At 37.7% G+C, this 19389-nt stretch overlaps 1 protein-coding gene across 3 annotated transcripts in view; it reads left to right on the plus strand.

Annotated features, from left to right (window-relative positions):
* The window catches only part of CDK19 (cyclin dependent kinase 19), a 268286-nt gene that overhangs the window by 109019 nt on the left and 139878 nt on the right, over nucleotides 1–19389 (plus strand). The gene's annotated exons all lie outside the window — the stretch shown is intronic.

Consider the following 19389-nt stretch of genomic DNA (forward strand, 5'->3'; position numbering starts at 1 on the left):
CACATGAACTTGTGAAAAAATGAGTTTTTGTATTTCTGACAGTATGCTTATTTTATATAGCACTTGTTTGTTTTTAAGCCCGTTAAATCTTTTCACAAATAAAGTTTAGCAATGTCATCTGAAGATAAGAAAACACCACACACATAGACATTCATAAACATTTAGACTGCAAACAGACCTTACAGTTTCTGTTCCAACATTTTAGCTATGAGGTAGGTATGATAATGCAAAAATCAAAGTTAATAAAAGAACAGTTGGGTCCATATTGTGTTTCTGGTAGATGGAATGAATTAAGGCTATCTACTCAGAAGGTTGCCCTTTTTACTAACATGGACACAATTTTTCATTCGCCTGGTTTTCAGATAACCTTTCACTCCCCTTTTTTTCTTTACTTCTGGTAAGCACTGCCTCTTTGAACTTTTCATTTCAAAGACAGGACCTTCAGTTTCTAGAGAAAACCAGGTAGAACTTCTGTATCTCAAAAGCACAGAGAAAAAATGAAAGTCCCTTCTAAACGGACTTTTGCTTCCTAATGGGAATTTTAATAATAAACTACAAGCTTCCTGATGAAGGTGAAAGAAAAGAGTGAAAAAGCTGGCTTAAAGCTCAACATTCAAAAAACTAAGATCATGGCATCTGGTCCCTTCACTTTATGGCAAACAGATGGGGAAAGAATGGAAACAGTGACAGATTTTATTTTCTTGGGCTCCAAAATCACCATGGATTGTGCCTGCAGCCTTGCAATTAAAAGATCCTTGCTCCTTGGAAAAAAAGCAATGACAAACCTAGACAGCATATTAAAAAGCAGAGACATTACTTTGCTGACAAAGGTCTGTCTAGTCAAAGCTATGGTTTTTCCAGTGGTCATGTATGGATCGGAGAAGGCCATGGCACCCCACTCCAGTACTCTTGCCTGGAAAATCCCATTGACGGAAGAGCCTGGTGGGCTGCAGTCCGTGGGGTCGCTAAGAGTCGGACACGACTGAGCAACTTCACTTTCACTTTTCACTTTCATGCATTGGAGAAGGAAATGGCAACCCACTCCAGTATTCTTGCCTGGAGAATCCCAGGGACGGGGGAGCCTGGTGGGCTGCCATCTTTGGGGTCGCACAGAGTCGGACACGACTGAAGCGACTGAGCAGCAGCAGCAGCATGTATGAATATAAGAGTTGGACCATAAAGAAGGCTGAGCCCTGAAGAATTGATGCTTTTGAACTGTGGTGCTGGGGGAGACTCTTCAGAATCTCTTGGACAGCAAGGAGATCAAACCAGTCAATCCTAAAGGAAATCAACCCTGGATATTCATTGGAAAGACAGATGTTGAAGCTGAAGCTTTTTTTTTTTTTGAAGCTGAAGCTCTTAATACTTTGACCACCTTATGCGAAGAGCTGACTCATTTGAAAAAACCCTTATGTTGGGAAAGATTGAAGGCAGGAGGAAAAGAGATGATAGAATGAGATGGTTGGATGGCATCACCAATTCAATGGACATGAGTTTGAGCAAACTCTGGAAGAAGGTGAAGGACAGGGAAGCCTGGCGTGTTGCAGTCCATGGGGTTGCAAAGAGTCACACTATTGAGTGAGTGAATAGCAGAAGTCATTTTAGATGAAAAGGGGAGGTTTGGAGATTTGAAAAAAGGTAGACTTTGAATTTCTTCTTGAGCTACATTTTCTGTTCTTGTAAAGGCTCAATTTATAAGATGAGGAAAGTTACTTTTTAATTCCTTGCAGAGTTAAAGAAAGTCAAGTTGCTCAGTTGTGTCCGACTCTCTGACCTCATGGACTGTAGCCCACTAGGCTCCTCCATCCATGGAATTTTCTAGGCAAGAGTACTGGAGTGGGTTGCCATTTCCTTCTTCAGGGGATCTTCCCGACCCAGGATTGAACCTGGGTCTCCTGTATTGTGGGCAGATGCTTGAAGAGTTAAATTGCAACCAAAATGAATTCAAAGAGCTGACCCATCCATCCGTCTGTCTTTTCAATTTGCTTCCTTTTCTCAAAGGATCTTCAACTAAGATAGCAATCAAAAGATTCCTGTGTTCTAGATCTAGGCCTGTTAGTCTTTGGAATATTTCCTACCTCTCTGGGTCCATAGTTTGGTTTCATATTAGCTTAGGGGAGAAGGCCTAAAGTCAAGTCTCCGTCAAGCTTTGAGTATCAGATTACAGTTTGGCCAACTTCTGACCAGAGAGCTGCTTAAAAAAAAAATCCTTTCAAATGTCTTACCTGGTTTCATTCAACACAAACAGTAAATATTTCTGGCAGTGTTGGATAACCCCTGAGACTTCAGCCATCTCCAAGAGGGTGCAAAATACACTATCTTCTCAAGACCCTGAGTCACTCCCAAGGATAGCTAGAAGAAAGAACAAAAGACTTATACAATTCTCAGGACCCAGAAAGACATACAAGAAGGCAATAACTGTCTCTAGGAGAGGAAAGATTAATAACCAATGGGTCTGGATTTGGAAAGGAAGGGATGACATTAAATTTTACCTTTCTCAACTGGGCACTACACTAGAAACATGTTCAGGAGAGGTGATTCTGGCAGGAATTCTCATCCTTTGCCAGCTTCTGACAATTTTCCCAGGGTTGCATCTGTAGGCTTCAGAGTGGATGTTAAAGAGTGTACCTTTGATGTCTACCTGAATTTGGCAAGGTTTTTCATTAATTTTAGTTTCCCACTGGCTGTTTAAGGGAATAACCAGAAAATCCCTCAGAGTCTTGTCAACCCTGAGAGAGGCCCAGCTGGGGGCCCTCCTTTGAGGGTAAATATGGGGGTGTTTGTAAGGCCATTTACTGGGAGACTTTTGCTTATGGTCTTGTAGTCTCTTCATAGTGGAAAGATGATTCAGACAGAGGATTAATTAGCTGAATGAGTGCTCAAGTGAAGTAGGATAGAGGGGAGTAGTGGGAGTCATGTCAGCCTTGAGGTGGTCATTCAGTTGCTAAGTCGTGTCCCACCCTTTGTGACAGTCAGTCTTGTAGTCTTTTGTTTTAGATGCCTCTTGTGGCTTTAATTTTTCATTAGCATTTTACAAAGACTCTTTTAATGAAGCTGTTTTAGAATCTTGAAGCTTTTTTGAGTCTTCTGCTTGCCAATTAGAATAGGTATCCCGTTCTGTTGGCTTGCTTTGCGAGTCCTTGCTTCCAGGTGCACTTTTTAAATGGATGATCTTGTTCAGTTGGAACATCCTCCTCAGTGGCCATTGTAATTCTAGGTTGTCTTTGTAAGATTTTGCCATTTTCCTGGATATCACCAGCTTCCAGGACCACAGTTCATAGAGTTAAAATAAGCGATTGTGTCAGAAGGTGGTGTGCTCAGTCCTTTGAAACTTGAGGATTCCATTTAGCTATGCTTCAGGTCAGTAGGAGCCAAATTAATACCTGACAGGAATGTGCTGCTGGGTTGGGGGGATGTGATTGATGTTTTAAAGTGTATCTTGTCACACAGCAATTTTCTTGAGATTGGTGGGTGACCTGGTGTTCATCTAACCTCTTCCATGACCAACTTATTCCAGCATGAGTGTCCTAGAGTTCGGTGGTGAGCACTCTGACAGCTTTTAAGTATCTGTCCTGTACCCATCGATGTTGTCACTTTGGCTTCTGAGGTCCCCGTTCACAGTATATATATTATTCCTTGACCTCATGTGCATTTTAACAGAAACTAACAGTAGCCAAGGAAATGGAACTGCAGACACCAGCAGTAACCAAAGAGATGGCATTGCGGACTTGTCAAGGGAAGGCGTTATGTGTTCCTAAGTGGAACCATTGGTGGTTGCTAATGTAGAATTTTGAAGTGAACTAGTAAATCCCAACAAATGGGCACTGTACACTAACCAAGAGCTGGACAGTCAGATTCCAAGTGGAACTGTTTGGAAGCTCAAACTGACTCCCTCAGCCTTGGACTGAGAAGCTAATTAGATTGTGAGCCAACCAGAGCAGAGATCAGAAGTAGGCTCCCAACCAAGGAGTACTTACCCATGGAACTTACCCATGGAAAGACAGAAAACTCAAAGGATTCACAGGTACCAGTGCCTTTGTTTCTCATCCCCAGAGTCATCAGAAGTCTCCTTTGGATCCCAACACTGCCACCAAAGTGTTTAAAAGCAAAATTCAACTGAATATATTTTAAAGATCTTATTGGATTTATTGAGTGATTCAAGAGTTGAGCAGCATTCAATCTTAACAGAAAGGTGTGCAAAGGGGCTATACAAAATGAAAAAACTCTAAGCAGAAGGGAGCAGGAACAAGGAAATTTTACTAGACCAAAAGCAGATTGGTTACAGGAGGTGGAATGGTTATGGCAAGGTCATAGTTCCTTTAGGAGATGGCAGACATCTTTCAGGCAGATTATCTAACTAGTGCTGGTCAAGTGATTCTTTTTTTTTTTTTTTTTTCAGTGGGTTTTGTCATACATTGATATGAATCAGCCATAGAGTTCCACGTATTCCCCATCCCGGTCTCCCATCCCACCTCCCTCTCCACCCGATTCCTCTGGGTCTTCCCAGCCCACTAGGCCCGAGCACTTGACTCATGCATCCCACCTGGGCTGGTGGTCTGTTTCACCACAGATAATATACATGCTGTTCTTTCGAAACATCCCACCCTCACCTTCTCCCACAGTGTTCAAAAGTCTGTTCTGTACTTCTGCGTCTCTTCTTCTGCCCTGCATATAGGGCCATCGTTACCATCTTTCTAAATTCCGTATATATGTGTTAGTATGCTGTAATGTTCTTTATCTTTCTGGCTTACTTCACTCTATATAATGGGCTCCAGTTTCATCCATCTTATTAGAACTGATTCAAATGAATTCTTTTTAACAGCTGAGTAATATTCCATGGTGTATATGTACCACAGCTTCCTTATCCATTCATCTGCTGATGGGCATCTAGGTTGCTTCCATGTCCTGGCTATTATAAACAGTGCTGCGATGAACATTGGGGTGCACATGTCTCTTTCAGATCTGGATTCCTCAGTGTGTATGCCCAGAAGTGGTATTGCTGGGTCATATGGTAGTTCTATTTCCAGTTTTTTAAGAAATCTCCATTCTGTTTTCCATAGTGGCTGTACTAGTTTGCATTCCCACCAACAGTGTAAGAGGGTTCCCTTTTCTCCACACCCTCTCCAGCATTTATTGCTTGTAGACTTTTGGATAGCAGCCATCCTGACTGGCGTGTAATGGTACCTCATTGTGGTTTTGATTTGCATTTCTCTGATAATGAGTGATGTTGAGCATCTTTTCATGTGTTTGTTAGCCATCTGTATGTCTTCTTTGGAGAAATGTCTGTTTAGTTCTTTGGCCCATTTTTTGATTGGGTCATTTATTTTTCTGGAATTGAGCTTCAGGAGTTGCTTGTATATTTTTGAGATTAACCCTTTGTCTGTTTCCTCATTTGCTATTATTTTCTCCCAATCTGAGGGCTGTCTTTTCACCTTACTTATAGTTTCCTTTGTTGTGCAAAAGCTTTTAATTTTCATTAAGCCCCATTTATTTATTTTTGCTTTTATTTCCAATATTCTGGGAGGTGGGTCATAGAAGATCTTGCTGTGATTTATGTCGGAGAGTGTTTTGCCTATGTTCTCCTCTAGGAGTTTTATAGTTTCTGGTCTTACATTTAGATCTTTAATCCATTTTGAGTTTATTTTTGTGTATGGTGTTAGAAAGTGTTCTAGTTTCATTCTTTTACAAGTGGTTGACCAGTTTTCCCAGCACCACTTGTTAAAGAGATTGTCTTTTTTCCATTGTATATCCTTGCCTCCTTTGTCAAAGATAAGGTGTCCATAGGTTCGTAGATTTATCTCTGGGCTTTCTATTCTGTTCCATTGATCTATATTTCTGTCTTTGTGCCAGTACCGTACTGTCTTGATGACTGTGGCTTTGTAGTAGAGTCTGAAGTCAGGCAGGTTGATTCCTCCAGTTCCATTCTTCTTTCTCAAGATTACTTTGGCTATTCGAGGTTTTTTGTATTTCCATACAAATTGTGAAATTATTTGTTCTAGTTCTGTGAAAAATACCGTTGGTAACTTAATAGGGATTGCATTGAATCTATAGATTGCTTTGGGTAGAATAGCCATTTTGACAATATTGATTCTTCCAATCCATGAACACGGTATGTTTCTCCATCTATTTGTGTCCTCTTTGATTTCTTTCATCAATGTTTTATAGTTTTCTGTGTATAGGTCTTTTGTTTCTTTAGGTAGATATACTCCTAAGTATTTGACAAAATTCAACACTCATTTATGATTAAAACTCTCCAGAAAGCAGGAATAGAAGGAACATACCTCAACATAATAAAAGCTATATATGACAAACCCACAGCAAGCATCACCCTCAATGGTGAAAAATGGAAAGCATTTCCTCTGAAATCAGGAACAAGACAAGGATGCCCACTCTCACCACTACTATTCAACATAGTGTTGGAAGTTTTGGCCACAGCAATCAGAGCAGAAAAAGACGTAAAAGGAATCCAGATAGGAAAAGAAGAAGTGAAACTCTCGCTGTTTGCAGATGACATGATCCTCTACATAGAAAACCGTAAAGACTCTTCCAGAAAATTACTAGAGCTAATCAATGAATATAGTAAAGTTGCAGGATATAAAATTAACACACAGAAATCCCTTGCATTCCTATATACTAACAATGACAAATCAGAAGGAGAAATTAAGGAAACAATACCATTCACCATTGCAACAATCAAGTGATTCTTGATTGGTTTAACATTCCATTTCTGAAGAAGACCAAAATTGTAACTAAGTCTCAGTTTATTACCATGGGACTTAGCAAAAAAGACTCCATTTGGGGCCTGTTGTCTTATTTTTTTTACAAAGCTTAGCAATCACCAAAGGGCTTAATGATAAATATGGTTAATGAATTATCATCGTCTCTCACACTGTGTAAAGACTTTTCATAATTAACCAAATTTTGTAGATCTTCAAGTTCATATAAATATAAAAGTTTAAAATTAAGGTGAATAAAGATGTGCTTTTAAATAAAGTTATATTGCATTATGAGAGTCCTTATCTTTTTGTACAAATGATAGAAAAATGTAACAGAGAAATTTGGTGCTTTTAGCACCAAAGGATAGAAGTTAGACATGTTAAATTTTACATGTGACTCTTGCTCCATGCCAGCTGACTAAGCTTTTCAGACTAGTTTATTGAGGTTGCAAATTCAGTGCCTTTATCAGAAAGATATTTTCTAGTCACAAAGGCCCTTAAATAAAGTACTTTGGGGCTCAAATGATTTTTTTTTAAAAAAGTCTATTCCTTCCTTCTTTCTTTCTTTCTTTCTTTATTTTTTTAATAGTCTATTCCTTCTTAAAGAACTATGTGAATTTTCCTTTCTCAGAGAGGGATTTTTACTTTGGATTCTCAATAAAGATACATATAAATGAAAAGCACAACTATAGTATAAGGAAAACTTGAGATTGGAAAGCCTTATTTCAAATCTGGGTTAATACTCTAGCTTTGGTACTTTGGTTAAATAATATATCTGAACCTCAGTTTATTTGCCTGTAAAATTTATATGATAATAAATTACTATCTCATGTGGTCTCTATGAGGAGTAATTAAATCATAATGTATAAAAGTCCTTAGCAAAGTGTTGGTTTATTTTTTTCTCCAAAAATATAAGGGGGTTTCCATGATAAATTTCCCTGAAACTTAAATTAGCAATAAAAAGGGTAGGTATTGAATAAAAATTATAATCACCTGGTGGTTTTGAAAATGTGGATTGACCTTATTAGGTTGAGTAGGAAGACAGAATTTTTTCCCCATCTACAATTAGTTGTTGTAAGAAACTTTACTAGGAAGAAAAAATGCATTCCATGATGAGCTATTTTACTTTAAGCCTTCAAACTAAAGAAAATAGATTAAAGAGGAGAGTCTTAAGTTTTTTAATTAAAAATTTCTTCTTATAAATAAAACATGTTTAAGAAAAATTTAAAAAAAGTACACACATATTATTAACTATGAGATAATGGATGTATTAACAACCTTATTGTGATAATCAGCAGTATGTACACATAAGTTGTCACATTGTATACCTTAAATTTATATAATTTTCAAAGCTGGAAAAAGTAATCAAAAAGGATTAAAATAGATGAACATTATGAATGGTGTAGGATATATTTTTATACATGTTTTTGTGGGCAAATATATGCTTATATTTTCTCAAGAATGTGATCATGTTCTACATGACTTTTGGTAACTTATGTTTTCTATTTAACATTGTATAATGGATATGGTCTCAATTCATTAAATACATTTTTTTCAGCTGTGGTTTAACCGTTCCCGTGTACAAACCTTCCATCAATTAAGCATCAATTATATGCAGTTATTCTTGAGGATATGGGTTAAAAGTCTGCTTTCTGACCTTTCTGCAGAAAGTCACTGTCCTGATTTTTATTTTATTTTTCTTTTTTATTCTATGTTTTTCATGACTATTTTTCACTGTATAGATGTGCCATTATTTGTTTAACCAGTTTACTTTGTTGATTGATGCTTAGATTGTAACTTTTTATTATTCCAAGTAGCACTGTGATCAATAAATACGTGGTTAAAACTTTTTCTGAGAAAGGGAACTTTCTTAAGGGAAAACTGTAAAGTGAAAAGATGAGCATACATAAATCATACTGTGCTTAACAATATTTGACTTTAAAGTGGAGGTCCTGATTAGGAAACTTCAAAGTTAACTAGTGTTTCATAGTGTTCCCCAGTATTCCTATATTGATCTGCATAAGGTTGGGGTTTTAAGAACTACATAATTTAATTAAAAATTTAAAAATCTTTCCAGATGTGCTTATAGATAGCAGTCAAAAACACAACATAAGCTTTTAGAACTTCATGGAATCTTATATCTTGATCAAATTACTTGCCTTAAAAGAAGTCCAGAAATTTTAAAATAACTTACCTTAAGATTCCATGGTATGTTTCAGTTTCTAATATATTAGTATCCTTGTCTAATTCCTACCTAAACATTCTTATCTGTAACAAGATGTCTAATATAAAGGTAATGAGAATTGTTTGCCTATGGGGCATCCATGATGACTAATGAAGAGACTGATGAAGGCAAATTATTTATTGTCAGTTGTCAGAATGTACTTTTCTGTAAATTTCTAAGGTATTGATTGATAAGTTACTGTATATTTCATCATTGAAATATTTATTTAGGTCCATTGTAGTACAGAGGTTTTTATTTTTTGACAGTTCACTGGTTTTAGTATATTCATAGAGTTGTGTTACCGTTCAGTTCAGTCACTCAGTCGTGTCCGACTCTTTGCGACCCCATGAATCGCAGCACGCCAGGCCTCCCTGTCCATCACCAGCTCCCAGAGTTTACTCAAACTCATGCCCATCGAGTCGGTGATGCCATCCAGTCATCTCATCCTCTGTTTTTCCCTTCTCCTCCTGCCCTCAATCCCTCCCAGCATCAGGGTCTTTTCCAGTGAGTCAACTCTTCACATGATGTGGCCAAAGTATTGGAGTTTCAGCTTCAGCATCAGTCCTACCAGTGAACACTCAGGACTGATCTCCTTTAGGATGGACTGGTTGGATCTCCTTGCAGTCCAAGGGACTCTCAAGAGTCTTCTCCAACACCACAGTTCAGAAGCATCAATTTTTCTTATTTGCAGAGTACATCATGAGAAACGCTGGGCTGGAAGAAGCACAAGCTGGAATCAAGATTGCCGGGAGAAATATCAATAACCTCAGATATGCAGATGACACCACCATTATGGCAGAAAGTGAAGAGGAACTAAAAAGCCTCTTGATGAAAGTGAAGGAGGAGAGTGAAAAATTTGGCTTAAAGCTCAACATTCAGAAAACTAAGATTATGGTATCTGGTCCCATCACTTCATGGGAAATAGATGGAGAAACAGTGGAAACAGTGTCAGGCTTTCTTTTTCTGGGCTCCAAAATCACTGCAGATGGTGATTGCAGCCATGAAATTAAAAGATGCTTACTCCTTGGAAGGAAAGTTATGACCAACCTAGACAGCATATTAAAAAGCAGAGACATTACTTTGCCAACAAAGGTCCGTCTAGTCAAGGCTCTGGTTTTTCCAGTAGTCATGTATGGATGTGAGAGTTGGACCAAAAAGAAATCTGAGCGCTGAAAAATTGATGCTTTTGGACTGTGGTGTGTTATCGTTACCAGTATCTAATTTTAGAACATTTCATCATCCCCAAAAGAAGACCTTTACTCATTAGCAGTAGTCCCTATTTCCCCATTCTTCTTGCTCCTGGAAAGCACTAATCTACTTTCTATGTCTATGGATTTATCTAGTCTGGACATTCATACAAATGAAATCATACTATATGTATACTATCTACTATATAGTATGATTTCATATAAATGAAATCATGCTATATTTATTTCTAACTTGTTTCACTTAGCATAATGTTTTCAGAGTTCGTTCATGTTGCAGAATGTATGAGTACATCACTCTTGTAAGTGACTGAAGAGTATTGTATTGCATAGATATACCATATATTGTTTATGCATTCACCACTTTGGTTGTTTCCACTTTTTGGTTATTGTGAATAATGCTGCTATGAACATTTATGTAGAAGTTTTTGTTCAACCGTGTTTTAAATTGTTGGGTGTATACCTATGAGTGGAATTGCTAAGTTGTTTGTTAGCTTCCCTGGAGAAGGACATAGCAACCCACTCCAGTATTCTTGCCTGGAAAATCCCATGGACGGAGGAGCCTGGTGGGCTACAAATCCAAGGGGTCGCAAAGAGTCGGATATGATTGAGCAACTTCGCTTCACTTCACTTCATGTTAGCTCTATATTTAACCCTTTTGAGGAACTCTTGATACCAAACTGTTTTGCAAAGCAGCTGCACCAATTTACATTTCCAAATGCAATGTGTGAGGGTTCCAATTTCTTTGTTAGAAATTTCTTTGGTATTTCTTTTCTTTTAGCCATCCTGCCATGCCTGTGTGCTTAGTCATGTCTGATTCTTTGTGACCCTTTGGACTGTAGCCCACCGGGCTCCTCTATCCATGGGGATTCTCCAGGCAGGAATTCTGGAGTGGGTTGCCATTTCCTTTTCCAGGGGATCTTCCCAACCCAGGGATAGAACCCATGTCTCCTGTGTTTCCCGTGTTGCAGGCAGAATCTTTATCTGCTGAGCCATTGGGAAGCCCCTTTAGCCATCCTAGTGGCTATGAAATAATGTCACAGTGTAGTTTTCATTTGTGTTTCCCAAATAACTAATGATACTGAGCATCTTTTCATGGGTTTTTGGGCCATTTGTGTATAGTCTTTGGAGAAATGTCTGTTCAAATCCTTTTCCCTTTTTAAAAATTGGGTTGTCTTTTTATTCTTTGTAGTTGTTGAGTTGTAAGAGTTTTCTGGATAATAGGCCCTTATCTGATTTATGAGTTGCAAATATTTTCTCTCATTTTGTGGATTGTTTTTTCACTTTCTTGATGATGTCCTTTGAGGCATAGAAGGCTTTAATTTTCACCTTGTCCAATTTGTCTTTTTTGCTGTTGCTTATACTAGAAAACTGCTGCTTGATCTTAAGTTGCGAAGGTTTAATTCTTTGTTTTCTTCCAAGAGTTTTGTAGTTTTAGGTCTTTTTTTTATCTGATAGTGGTTTTGTTTTTTTTTAAGAATTTTTTTTAAAGTAAAAGGACATGTGACAAAAGTTTCCAACCTGTAAGGATTTATAATATATTTGGCTAAATTAAAAATATATGATGAAAAAAGATAATTGGCAATATCATTCATTCATTCATTTGACACTTACTGGATAACCCTATGTAGGAATTAGGAGTGTAAGGATAAAAGGCATAGATCCTTTTCTTATAACCTAGTGAGAGAATGAAAGAGATTACAAGGCTATTAATTCTGTTTTCCACGTATGCACAGGATGCTGTGAGGGTGACCAGGAAAGACACTAAATTGACCTAGGAGTGTGCAGGTGATTTGAAAAGCTTTCAGGAACAAGGAAAGCCTATGATAGCTGAGTTTTGAAGGATGAAGAGTGAGCCATAGAAGTGATTTTTAGTAGAATGAGTGGTAAACACATAGTGTAGAGGTGAAAGCAGTAATAAACTCAGAGATCTAGAGATTTTGGGCAAGATAAATTCTAATTGTGTATTAAAAAAATTTGTTTTTAATACCTGGGGAAGAACCAGGAAGGTTTAGGGTCTGAAAAGAGAAGTCTGTAGAAATGGGGATAGTGATGTTTCCTTATGAGTTGTGAGAAATAAAGGAGATAATGCTTTTGTACTATAGATAATATGTGTTAATCCTATTACCATTAATTTTCTAGCATGAATTTTTGTTGATTGTTGGCTCTTTAGTATCTTTATTTCTAGGATGTCATGAAGTCCTTAACAACTTGTTCCGAACTCCTTAATTAAATACACAGTGCATGTTATAAAGAAATGGTTGTGCATGATTTAAATGAGGAAATAGTAATTATTGAGCTGTGAAAAGCAAGTATTTAAAATTGACTATGGTTTCTAAAAATAGTAATATAAGTTACACAATCAGGAAAAGTAATTAGATAATAAGGAAATAGGGAGAAAGTAAGAAACATTCAAAACCCCACCACTTTAATATTAAGTAACTAGAGATAATTGCTTAATATTTTGGTTCATTTCCCTCCTGACATCTTTTCATCCATTTGTGGTCTGTACACAGGCATACATACTCACTTAAAAAAAAATTTAGAGAAGTATGATCATCCTATATATGTGGTTTTAATCTGTTCTTTTTTTAAACCTAAATGCTATGTGTGGTTATATCTTTCTGTGTTAGTAATATAGATTTATATAATCATTTTTGAATGGCTTTATGGTATTCCATTGTTTGTATTTTACTGTTACTGATAAACATTTAGGTTGTTTCTAGTTTTCTTTTTTTTTTTTTGTGGTAGTAAATAATGCTTAGTATATTTGCCCACTTGTCTGACTATCTCTTGAGCATAAATTCTTAGAAGCAGAATTGTTGGATCACAGCATATGCTTATTTTGAATTTAGGAGCATATTGCCACACCTTTCTCCAAGTAGGCTGACTTTATTACACATCTATCAAAAGGACAGAGTGCTGCTGCTTTCTCCTTACTCTTGCCCACATTAGCTTTTTTCCGTTTATCTAATTGACAGGCAGATGATATTCTGCTTTTATTTAGTTATTATTATTTTATAACCAGAGAGGTTGAATGTCTTCATTTGTGTATTGGTTCTGTGTATTCATCTTTGGAGTATCTTGTCCTTTTTTCCAACAGGCAGTGTTGTATGGTGATTCTGATTGAGCTTTGAAGTTTTATCTGAATTCATAATCCCTGTTATACCATTTGTTAGCTGCAGGACTCGGGCAAATTAACTCTGTGTCTTAGTTTCCTCATGTGTAAAATGGGGAGTATAATAGTCCTTAGCTCCTAGGATTGTCGTGGGGATTGCATGATAGGTGAGGTGCTTGCGTCATTGTCTGACAGGTAAGCCCTGCTACTAATCTTTGCATACTCGTGTATTTCTATAGGATAGGTATAGAAAAGGAGTGTTTAAAAGTAGATATCACCAAATTGCTGTCCTAAAAAGTTGTTCGTTCTGTACCCCAAACAGCATAATAGTGTTTTTAGAATCATATCAGTGTTATGATTGTATCCATGCTCTCTGTTTCAATGATCTGTTTCTATATTCATCTGTATTCTAGAGAAATCAAAAGATTTATGTACAAAAGTGTATGTTTTTCTAACTTTTTATTGAAAAGTTTCAAACATATAGAAAAGCTTGAAGACTTGATTCTGTGATCACCTGTATATCCACTCTCTACATCAGGACTTAGCAATTTTTTTTCCATAAAGGGTCAGATATTTATTTGCTGTACTTCTGTAAAGGGCCAGTAAGTATTTTAGGCTTTGGAGGTCACATGGTCTCTGTTACAACTATTTAATTGTGTAGCTGTAGAGAAAAAGCAGCTGTAGACAACAGGTGAATGAATGGGTATGGCAGTGTTCTAGTAGGTTTATTTACAAAAACAGGCTCAGCTGGATTTGGCCTGAGCTGTGGTTTGCCAGCCTCAGGTCCAGATTAAATCGTTAACAGGTTGCCGTATTTGCTTTGTCTGTAAATATGTTGGTACATACTTAAATATTTTTTCTGAACCACTTGAAAGTAAGTTGCAATCATCATGCACTATTACCCTTTAGTATTTTAACATGCATCTCTTAAACACATTCTTCTGCATAGCCATAATTCCATTATTATAGCTAAAAACATGTTCTTTTTAATAAAACTTATATAATGTAGCACAAAAAGTATGAAAATCCTTAGATTTGCTCCTTAGCTACTGCAACCTATTAAGCTTTGTTTGTCCTTGCCCCTCTTTCCCTAACTTTTCTTTATTTATTTCTTTAGGTAGAAATGTGTATTAGGTAACGCTGTTTGCTGGTTTCGTTTGACCCAATTACACAATCAAATGAAAGGAATGTCTTCTTTTTTTTTTCTTTCATGTGTTTGGCTTATATTTTTAAAAATCTGGGTTTCGTGTCTATTTTATGTGGTTTGAAAGAGAATTATGTGTAATTTATAATTAGAAGAAGAGATCTCATTAAGTTACATACAGTCTCTCTAATTTCCATATGGTTGTTTGTACTTGTTTACATAGTAGAAGAAACTGAAGGAAGGTAAATCCAATAATGTGCTTTGAAAAAGTGGCCAACTTGAATTTTCATGCTAAAAGAAGGAGGGAAATAACCTAAATACTTGTACTATTTTCCAATTTAACTTTATCATGCCTTTACTTAATGAAGATTTATAACACTTGAGATATAGCTGTTCCACTCTGCAGGAAATTGTGCTGCAAATTTATCCAGGGTACTTGACCTGTTTTTCTCTACTCTTCAATCCCCCTACCCAGATTTATCACACTGCATCGTGCCTCTTCCCATATTATCTCTTAGACTATGGATGCAAAGTGCTGTCTTATTTTATCCTTTTAAAAACATCATTTCTTTCTGGTAGAAGGAAAGAATTTAGTGTGTTGGTACAACTGTTGGACTGTAGGCTACAGTTAGAAATAATGTGGTGCACGATGAGGTAAAGAAACCTGTTTTTTCTTTAATGACATAACTATCAGTGGGTCCTTCCAGATGGGAGGGGCTGGCTGTGGGGAAAACTGGGTCTTGCTCTGTGGGCAAGGCCATGCTCAGTAATTTAAATTTAAAGTAATTAAAAGTAAATTAAAATTAAAGTAATTTAAATCTTTAATCCAGTTTCTGCTGATGGGTGGTGCTGTGTTCCCTCCCTGAGGCCAAATGGTACCTCCTCCAAAAGGACTTAGGCCAGTCAGTGTCCCTGACCCCACAGCAGGCCACTGTTGACTCATGCCTCTGCCAGAGAGTCCCAAACACTCACAGGACAGTCTGGCTCAGTGTCTTGAGGGTTCACTGCTCCTTTCTCCTGGGTCCTGGCGCGCACAGTTTTGTTTTTGCCGTTACTTCACCAAAAAGGTCTGTATAGTCAAAGCGATGGTTTTTCTAGTAGTCATGTATAGATGTGAGAGTTGGACCATAAAGAAGGCTGAGCACCAAAGAATTGATGACTTTGAGTTTTAGTGCTGAAGAAGACTCTTGAGAGTCCCTTGGACAGCAAGATCAAACCAGTCAATCCTAAAGGAAGTCAACCCTGAAAATTCATTGGAAGGATTGATGCTGAAGCTGAAAGTCCGATACTTTGGCCACCTGATGGGAAGAGCCAACTCACTGGAAAAGACCCTGATGCTTTGAAAGATAGAAGGCAGGAGGAGAAGGGGATGACGGAGGATGAGATGGTGGGATGGCATCACCGACTCAATGGACATGAATTTGAGTAAGCTCCAGGAGATGGTGAAGGACAGGGAAGCCTGGTGTGCTGCATTCTATGGGGTCGCAGTCAGACATGACTGAGTGACTGAACAACAAAATTAGTGAGAGTCAGTTTGATTATTAGGAACAGATTCAAGATTATTGTTGCATTTCTGTATTCCAAATGGAGGATGCTTCCTCTGTGTATAAAATTAGGATATCAAGGAACATAACAGCAAGTAACTCAGGATGGCTAAAGTATTCAGTATGTACTAGGGATGGAGGTTAGAAATACGTTGGAGAAAGGCAGAGCAGGATTATCCTGTGCCTGGCTCAGGAATGTGGCCTTTAACGTGATGTTAAAGTGGGATATTGGATTCCAAATGGAATAGACTTTAATAGTTCCCCCAAATGGAAATAATAAAATTTTTTCCGATTGTAAAAGGGACACTTGCTTGTTATAAAATGTAAACAAATAGCACAGAAATGTAGGCATTTACTAGAGATAACCACTGCTGACAGTTGGGTGTGTAGCCTTGTCAAATGGAATTTCATGATGAGTTTTGCAGCAGTGTGGATGGTGGAGAGGACAGGAGAGGGAGGAGAGTGAAACAGGAGGCTATTAGAGAGTTCCAGGTGAACGAAACATGAGGAGGACCTGCTTCTTAGAGGCAACAGTGGGGGTAGGAGAGTAAAGCTGCATTTGCATCATTGGATGGACCTGGAGATGGTCATACTCAGTGAACTCAGTCAGAGAAAGGTAAATAGCACATGATACGGCTTATATGCTGAATCTAAAAAACAAAACAAAACAAATGAACTTATTTGCAAAACAAATAGACTCATAGATTTAGAAAACAAAGTTAAGGTTGCCAAAGGGGAGAAGTGGGGATGGGGAGGGATAAATTAGGTGTTTGGGACTGACATGTGCAAACTACGATATTTAAAAGAGATAACCAACAGGGACCTACTAGCACAGATAACTCTGCTCAGTATTCTGTAATAACCTAAATGGGAAAAGAATTTGAAAAAGAATAGATATATGTATATGTAAAAATGAGTCACTTTGATGTACACCTGAAACGAACGCAACACTGTAACTCAGTTATAGTCCAGTATAAAATAAACATTTTTTAAAAAGGGACAAAGCTAGGAGGAAGGTAAAAACATATTTAGGGGAGAGGTGGGATTCAGGGATCAGTTGGATGAGTGGGGGTGGGGAGTCTTCAGAGTGCAGTGAGAGAGGCATTTGGGCAAGTTGTTGGCAGAGGTTCTTTGATCCTGAATTAAGGATTGTTTGGGTCTCTGAGTAGGATCAGGCTTTCACCAGGTTTTGCCGTGTGTCTAGCTATTGGGAACAGGGCTGTAGAATTCAGTGGGAAACCTCTGTTCTATGTTGTATAACAGTATGCATAGCAAGGCAGTACTAGTGTGGGCTTGTGAGTTCTGGGAGCCAGTGCAGGATCTTCAGCATCCAGGTAATGAGAAGATGATTGGTGGCTTAATGGCTGGGGGTTACTGAACTAAGGCATTTATTTGCATTTGTTCCTGGGTGAGAAAGACATAGGTTGCTGATGCCAACCTCTTTTGTTCTCAGATAGAATTAAACATGAGCTTTCATACAGATAAAATTTTCTGAATTTTTAAGTATCCCCATAGGAGGAAATTTAATACTTTTTTTGTTATTCATCTTTGCATTTAAACCATCCTCACTGTCAGGAGCCTTTATCTAACTGAAATGCCTTGTGCCACCGTTTTGGGGCACTTCTTGTTTAGTTTTATGTTATTTCCTTTCATGAACCTCTTATAAAGAATTGCCTGAATACACACACTGTCATAATAATATATCTCTTTTGAGGTTTGAGAAGATCTGGCTAAGGATTGTCGAATCCCAAGATCACAACATTACATTAATTTTTTCCCTAGAGTTATTTTCTTGTTTCTTGTTTAGACTCTGTTATTCACCATGTTTACTAACCTTTTAATGGATGTAGTTACTCATCTAAGGTATTATTCTAAATATTATGTGGTGAGCATTAGGCTTTCCCTCAGGGTCACTGACTGGGATTGTTAAACATACCTAGAATTTAGGAGAGACATTGTCCCCTGCAGCGTTTTCTCCTACTCAGTACTGGAGGGAATGAAAGAAGGTTGTGATGAGAAAGATTTATTCTGAAATTTTGCTGTTAGTTTTTATTTATTCTTTAAAGCTCATTTCAGCAAGTTTGAATTTTGATCCTGTCAGTCATGCTCTTTCATCACTTAAAAACTGGCTTCCTTGTAGCTCAGCTAAACTGTGGTAAATAGTGATGAAGCATATGGAAGCTAAGTTAATTGGTGAGTTATTTATTGATAATTCTCTCTTGACCACTATATTTTATGTTTATATCTAAAAATTTAAGAGCTAATACGTAATGAATATCAGTTGTTAGAAGCAGATATTTCTGAGGTCAGAGCCTAGCTGCTTAACAAATTATGTACTTCTTAGCCTTTAAAATGAGGTTAAGAACTATCTCATAGAAATTTTATGAGGCTTGAAATAATTAAATGTGAAGAACCTGATACAGGGCTGTCTGTGCTGTGTGCTTAGTCACCCAGTCGTGTCTGACTCTTTGTGACCCCATGGACTGTGGCCCGCCAGGTTCCTCTGTCCATGAGGATTCTCTCGGCAAGAACACTGGAGTGGGTTGCCATGCCCCTCTCCAGGACAGTGCTGTCCAGTGGGCACTAAAATTAAACCTCTCTTTTTCTTAATTTTCATTTTTCCTTAAAAATTCTAAATGCCATCTCTTCTAAGCTTTCTTGTATCATGTCTATCTAATTCTTTGATAACAGAGTTTTTGTGATTGGAAATGGAGGCAAGGGTGTGCCTTTAAGTGTTTGAGAACATGACATTTTTGAAGTGTTTAAGAATGGCCGTCTCTCTGAACTTCACTGACTCACCCAACAGTTACTGAATTTGTATTCTAGACTCTGTGCTAAGGGTTATGGAAAGCCAAAGAATTACTGATGGTCTCTATCCTTAGGGGCTTTCACTTTAGTGACAAAAGCAGATAAGAAAACCAAAATTACCTTATAATTAGAAAGTACAGTAGTACCTATGCAAGAAAAGTTCAGTTCAGTTGCTCAGTCGTGTCCAACTCTTTGAAACCCCATGGATTGCAGTATGCCACGCCTCCCTGTCCATCACCAACTCCCGGAGTTTACTCAGACTCATGTCCAATGAGTTGGTGATGCCATCCAACCATCTCATCCTCTGTCATCCCCTTCTCCTCCTGCTTTCAATATTTCCCAGCATCAGGGTCTTTTCAAATGAGTCATTTCTTTGCATCAGGTGGCCAAAGTATTGGAGTTTCAGCTTCAGCATCAGTCCTTCCTATGAATATTCAGGACTGATTTCCTTTAGGGTGGACTGGTTGGATCTCCTTGCAATCCAAGGGACTCTCAAGAGTCTTCTCCAATACCACAGTTCAAAAGCATCAATTCTTTGGCGCTCAGCATTCTTTATAGTCCACCTCTCACATCCATACATGACGAGTAGTCAGCAGTAAAAGTAGGAAGAGTGTCTATTCATATTTGTTG

The sequence above is a fragment of the Muntiacus reevesi genome, chromosome 19 (assembly GCF_963930625.1).
Source record: "Muntiacus reevesi chromosome 19, mMunRee1.1, whole genome shotgun sequence".
NCBI classification, from domain to species: Eukaryota; Metazoa; Chordata; class Mammalia; order Artiodactyla; family Cervidae; genus Muntiacus; species Muntiacus reevesi.